The sequence below is a fragment of the Aplysia californica genome, unplaced genomic scaffold, assembly GCF_000002075.1.
Source record: "Aplysia californica isolate F4 #8 unplaced genomic scaffold, AplCal3.0 scaffold00259, whole genome shotgun sequence".
Lineage (NCBI taxonomy): Eukaryota > Metazoa > Mollusca > Gastropoda > Aplysiida > Aplysiidae > Aplysia > Aplysia californica.
The window spans coordinates 823,857-831,224 of record NW_004797529.1 but is presented as its reverse complement, the minus strand read 5'-3'; positions in this window follow the sequence as shown (position 1 = coordinate 831,224).

Here is a 7,368-nt window from a genome sequence, read left to right as displayed (position 1 = left end):
GGGGGGGGTCACACAATAACGAATGTCGACAGCACGTGCACAGACAGGAACGGGTCATTGAAAGACGTCACTTTAACACTGGTCTCCTAGGCTGTCATGCCTCATGAGCCGTGGAGCTGTGATAAACACCTACAAAGGTAGGCCTCCTGCGGTATTGATAAAATATGAATACCTGTTTGTCAGGTGATTGAGTTTTCTTTCTAGTCTTCTTCAAATGAACATAACACTAAGTAAAGAGAGGATCCAACTAGGTATGAGAAAGGAACAACAAATTCGGTTTGGGGAGGGAGGGGGGGTTGTTGTTTCGGTAAGAGCTTTACGGCGCAAGCAATTTAACGGTATAAGGCGAGGTCATATAAGCGCGCGTTTAGGCGAAAGGAGAAAAAAAAAAGCTACTATTACTCAGTGTGATTTATGGTGATAATAATATTTCTCCATTTAACCGTGCCAAAAGGGGGGGGTTGTTGAAATTTTGAGTATAGTCGGTCTGTCGGTTTGCTACTCTGTGGTCAGAATTCCCCACTGTGTGTACTGCCTGTCTTTTATTATGCTGGAGCCAAGATGGATGTGTATGCTTTACGCTCATGCTTTAGGCTTTGTCAAACGACTCAAATCAAATGTTTGGAGTGACTTATGATGAGTGTGTTTTTACTTACTGAATAAACGTTGAAGAGTTGAACTTATCCTGCTTTTACGTTGCTGTTTGAGGTACTGAATGAGTTTGTACGGGTGGTTGGCGGATGCTCTGGTGTGGTTTGCTCCTTCTTTCCTATCTAACATCTATCGTCCTTATCTCCCCTCCTTTTTTATGTTTGTTACTCTCCTGTAACACCTCTAATCTTCTGGCGCTCATATGACCTTATGCAGTTGCGAGCGCCCATAACCTCAGCTAAAACAAAAACATCAATCTTCTTTTTCTCTCCTCCATTTTTGTGTTTGTTACTCTCTTGTAACACCTCTAATCTTCGGCACTTATATGACCTTATTGTGTTGCAAGTGCCGTAAAACACTTACTAAAACGGATGAGTTTTTGGAGGAAGCCTGTGGTAGCTCCTACGTTGTCTGTTTCCATCTCTTCATACGTGTCTGTCTTTCCTGCCTTTAATTTTCCTTTGCCCTTAAAAGATTTTGTCCTCTGGATGAAAATACGCCACTGAAGATCTTTTACAAGCCCATCAACCCCATGAACACAATTTTACAAGTAACAGTAACACCATCAACAATCAATACAATGTTGCAACTTACAAGTGATGTGGGTGGTTGGCGGGTGCTCTGGTGTGGTTTGCTCCCTCTTTCCTATCAAACATCTATCGTCCGTATCTCCCCTCCTTGTATTTTGTGTTTGTTACTCTCATGTAACACCTCTAATCTTCGGTACTTATATATGACCTTATTATGTTGCAAGTGCCGTAAAACACTTACTAAAACTAAACTTGCAAGTTACACCTTCAACCCAATTTTTCAAGCCCATCAACTTCCAGCCCAATACATGTACAGAAGACGAGCAGCTTCGACCAAGCCTGTCAGGGCCAACGGAGTATAATAGAGATACACCATCCCAGCAGAAAGACGGAAGAAGATTCTGGATAAAAAGACCTCTCCCCATATGGGAGTCGAACCCAAGTTTGCTGTGTGTAGCAGGAGAGCGTCTAACTAACGCCATACTTGCTTGATTTTTGTCTTGCCATCAAGGCTTCATCGCCCCGTGGGGCGGTGCCACTGACTGAAGTGTCTTTAGGCCATTCCCAAAAAGGGGGGGGGGGGGCATTTCTCGTTCAACACAGTAGAATTGTAAATGGGCTGATGCATCATGTCACGCTCATAACTGTGCCTGATCTGCAACAGGGAACTGCTGCTTTTTCTTTTCTATTCCTTACTATTGTCATTTTCCTCTACTTCTTTTGTATGTTTGTCACTCTTGTGACCCGCTATTTCCGGGGTGCCTTGATAGTCGAAGCAGACTTTGTGCTGTTGAAGCTAGAGAGGTGAGCAGAGTAAGTCTGATTCCCTGTAAAGACTTCTCTGTTGACACCCACCCCTTGGCGCTCATATGACCTTATGCAGTTGCGAGCGCCGTAAAACGCTCTACTAGAAAGAAAAAAAAATTTAAAAAATCAAGGCTTCGAACATCTTCCTCTCACATGAAACATAGAAGGCAAGAGACACCGAGGTAGACAAAGAATAACGTGCTGAGAAAAGTCAACATAACCTGCACTACTAACTATAAAGTACATGTACCAGTTGCTCCATCTGGGAACAAGATCTGAAGTAGATGGGGCACAACTGTTGTCTAGACGTAGAGAAGATCACTCAGAATTACAGGTGAACAGCCCTTCTTGGAGTTATTGCAAATGATAGTATTCATCAAGACGAGCATTACATTTTGATGTATGATATATGTAAATTGGATCATTAGAAGCTGAGTTACAAATGTTTTGGAAGTCGCTAAAATGACGGTCATGCGTCTAGAGATCCTGTGTTAAAAATGGACCATTTTTGCCTGAAAAATGACGATGAATATTGGCATTGGCCATAACTTTTGAACTAATAAAGGTATCTTTAAAAAAAATTTAAAAAGCATAATAATCTGTCAACGTCGTTTTTTTCATCCAAGAAAAATTCTGAAATTATGCAAACTGAGCCCAAAAATGTGAAATTATGCGATTCTGTTAATTTTAACAAAGAAAATAATCAGGAATTATGCAAAAAATTATCAAATTTTGCTACATTATGCTGGGTGCATAAAACCACGGGGACAGAGTAATCAGTGTCCCAGGCTCTATCCATTGATGTGTCTTTTTGTTCAATTTAATCAATTAGTCACACTATTGTGACCCGCCATTCCGGGGAGCCTTATTTACGGTCTCTGGCCTTAATAGATGGGACACAACTGTTGTCTGGACGTAGAGAAGATCACTCAGAATTACAGGTGAACAGCCCTTCTTGGAGTTATTGTAATTGATAGTACTCATCAAGACGAGCATTTTGGTGTAAGCTATATGTAAATTGGATAATTAGAAGCTGAGTTACAAATTATGTTTTGGAGACGCTAAATAATGACGGTCACGCGTTTCCTGTGTTAAAAATGGTCCAATTTTGTCTGAAAATGGAGATGAATATTTTGGCATTGGCTATAACTTTTGAACTAATAAAGCTATCTAAAAAATCAAACAGAGTAATAGTCAATGTCCCAGGCTCTATCCTTTGGTGTGTCTTTTTGTTCAATTTAATCAATTTTTCACACTCTTGTGACCCCCTTTTTCCGGGGTGCCTTGATAGTCGAAGCAGACTTTGTGCTGTTGAAGCTTGAGAGGGGAGCAGAGTAAGTCTGATTACCTGTAAGGACTTCTCTGTTGACATCCACCCCTTGGCGCTCATATGACCTTATGCAGTTCCCAGCGCCGTAAAACCTTACTAAAACAAAACTAACAAAAGTGCCTACACTAAATAGGTTACAGTTGCTCTTCCTGGGAACAATATCTGCAGCAGATGGGGCACGGTTGTTTAAAGGTGGAGAAGATCACTCAGAACAGATGAACAGCCCTTCTTGGAGTTGTTGACGGCCATTATCTACCCAATACCACTACCACAGAGGGAGAGACATCGTTATTGTGTCTATCACAAAGTCGTGTTTCTTTTTATTCAACAAGTTAATTAACAATAAAATCACCCACGACCTGCATGTGTCGAGACTGGACAGAAAACGTGGCTAGGGACAGACAAGTGTGGCGTCGACTGCTCTCCACCTTATGTACCTGACTGTATAGATTAGTAAGTAAGGAAGTAAGTAAGGAAGGAAGGAAGTAAGTAAGTAAGTAAGTAAGTAAGTAAGTAAGTAAGTAAGTAAGTAAGTAAGTAAGTAAGTAAGTAAGTAAGTAAGTAAGTAAGTAAGTACTTACTTACTTGTACTTACTTACTTGTCCACTGTGTTGGGGTCACTGCTGTCGGAACATGTCCATCTCTGCTTCCCCCCCCCCCTCTTCAGGATCCATCTCAGAGTCTGTCTACTTATAGTCTCCATCATGATCTGGTTGGAGATCCGTCTGACTGGTCCGCACAGATGGCTGTGTTTCCCCTCTCTTCTTTGGATCCCCTTCTCCTTCAGTCTCCCTAGAGGGTGGGAACCGCTATCCGCCCTATTCTTCCTCAAATTTTTCCCCTACAGCGGTTAGGACGGTTGGTGGGTCCAGTGTCAAATTCCCTCCCACTTTTGCTTCTCCAGCCAGCTTGTCTGCTCTCTCGTTGCCGGTTACCCCCGCGTGACCCGGGCAGAAGATCTAGGCCACTTTTTCCAGGCTGCAGTTGAAAGCTGAGAAAAAGCTAGCAGATCTCAGATTATATGAGGCAGCAAAAGAAGCCATGGACCTAGCATATGACAACTTCTGCCGGTGCGTGAACAGTGACAGGGCCCTGTATCAGTTCTGGAAATTCTACAGGTGCATGACTAATAGGAAGAGCAAACAAGCTATCCCTGATTTCCAACGAGAGGATGGTTTGTGGATGCGCACTGATGAAGAAAAAGGCCGTGCTCTGTTTAGGACATACCTTACACAAACTGACAGGAAAGACGAGCATAAGAGAAAACAGCTGCTCAACAGAATCCAACAGGACTACAAAGATGAACCCTGCCTGCAATTTGTGACACACGAAATATTACATAAATATATCCAGGAAGCATCCAACACTTCTCCTGGTCCTGACGGAATACGTTATGGCCACATGACGAACATGGAGGAAGGACAGACAATGGCACTAGCTGAGAGGCTAAACGAAAGCCTGTGGACTGGGGAGATACCTGAAGACTGGCTGGACAGTCACCTGTCCCCATTTCCTAAGCCAGACAAGGACCCAAGCAAGATTGCCTCATATCGCATAGTGACCATGCAAAATACCGTCGGGAGGCTGCTGGAGAAAATCGTGGCACGCAGATTGGCAATAGAGCTGGAGGAAAAGAACGTCCTGCCGCCGGAACTGGGCAGCTATAGAAGAGGAAAGATCACATGGATGAATGCTGCTACTCTTGCATCCGACGTATATGACGGCTTTGAACGGGGGGAAGAAACTCTGGTGGCAGCACTTGACCTGGAAGATGCCTACAACCGAGTTCAGTACGACACCCTCATGAGGACTCTAGTCAACCTGAAGGTAGATCCACATTTAGTACAATGGATTGGGGCAGCGCGGCTCAAACGAAAGGTAGCACTACGTCTTGGTTGCTGGGATTCGCAACCTATCGAGATCACACCAGGCTTACCACAGGGATCTGCACTCTCACCAGTTCTGTTCATCGTTTATACAATAGGGATTACTTCCAACCAGCTGGAGGGGCCCGGACGTGTACATGTACTCATTTTTGCTGAAGTAAGTAAGTAAAGTAAGTAAGTAAGTAAGTAAGTAAGTAAGTAAGTAAGTAAGTAAGTAAGTAAGTAAGTAAGTAAGTAAGTAAATAAATAGGTAATTAAATTTAAATAAGTAAGTAAATAAGTAAGTAGGTAATTAAATTTTAATAAGTAAGTAAATAAGTAAGTAGGTAATTAAATTTTAATAAGTAAGTAAACAATAAATGATCATACACTCTGACCGTCTACTGCCAAACCCGCCGTGTTCAGGCACGCCATATAATTATATCCTACATCTCTATGTCAAGTTAGCAACATGCTCAGCTGATTCTGCAAGACTATGGGTTCAAGACGGTAATGGTTCCTTCTTGAACATGGGTTGTCTGGGTTTTTCCAAGTCTCTCCATCCACTTAGCCAAATCCTTTCGAGATTGAACGTTAATTAAATTGAGAAGTACTGCCCCCTTCAATAAACTGACAGCATTAACCCTTCCACTACCAGGCTGGCTCCACAGTGCTACCAAAGAGACCAAGACAGCCTCGAGGTAGGGAGTGAAAGGGTTAAGCTATGTACATAATTTTAATTACCATCGGAGGTGTGTGGGGAGGGGGGGGGGATTATTGTTGTTTTTTGTGATTTGTGTGTGTGGTAGGGGGAGGGTAGTGTTGCCGCAAGTAAGTTCTTCTATTTTTTCTCTACTCTTCGTGTTATCTGTCTGTCACTACTATCTGTCTATCTGTCCGTCGTTTTGTTTCCAAGGACTCCGTCCCCTGGTGTGTCTATGTGCTACATGTACTATAAGTGGGTGGTTGGCGGGTGCTCTCGTGTACTTTACTCCCTCTTTCCTATCAAACATCTATCGTCCTTATCTCTCCTCCGTCTTACTTGTGTATGTTACTCTCTTGTAACACCTCTTATCTTCGGCACTTATATTAAACCTTATTGTGTTGTAAGTGTCGTAAAACTCTTACGAAGACTAAATGTGAGGCAGTGTGGTGGAATCAGGCTCTCGTCAAAATAATGAAATCGAAGAAAACAGCAGTTTTCTCTCTGCTTAGCAATTTTTATCAAATTTTTGTTTTTTTGGCTCAACACCTTTTATGTCCATTTACAAACACATTCCTTTGAGGATTTCACAGAAAACGTTGATTTAAGGCACAAAAATATAAATTTACTGTTTCCATGGACTCTCCAGCTTTTGAATTTACCGAGGTTTGCCGGCCATTTTCTCGCTAATTTTACCCCTTAAATCAGGTGACCCCCACCTCTTTCAATCCAAAATATCTCCACTTCTATTGAAGATGAATGGGTAATTTTTTCATTGAAAGCAAGACAAAGGAACACGCTTTAAGATGATACCAATACCTCAATATGCCCAAAAATTGACGAGAGCCTGATTCCACCACGCTGCCTCACTTATTGTGTTGTAAGTGTAGTAAAACTCTTACGAAGACTAAATGTACTACAAATGTACGTATTTATTATCTGTAGGGGTTACTTCTACATCTCTCGACTCCCTTTATCGCGGCCACTTCTCCCATCGTCCGCGTAAAGTGCTGTGGCGTTGTTACACTTACAAATTATTACAACAGCTGATAGGTGGCTAGATAGATCTATGTGTGTGGGTGGTTGGCGGGCGCCACTGGAAGGTCTAGGTCCTGCTTGCTTCTTCACTATCCTTTTTTCCCCCTGTTTTCTGATTAGCTTTTCCCCCAGCACGAAATGACCTTTATTGTGTTGATGTGTTTCCTTTTACTCAAACTCAAACCCGGATCTGAGTTGGTATGAGAAGGGAGTGGGGAAGATAATGACCATCTGTGTATCAGTTTGTGTATGTGTTAGTGTGTTTATGTGTGTATAAATGTATTGTGTGTGTATGTGTGAGTGTGTTTATGTGTGTGTATGCGCGTATATTTATTCTGCGTGCGTACATTTATTGTGTGTGTGTGTATGTGTGCGTATATTTTTGTGTTTGAGTGTGTGTGTGCATGTGTGTGAAAGAGAGAGAGAGAGAGAGAGAGAGAGAGA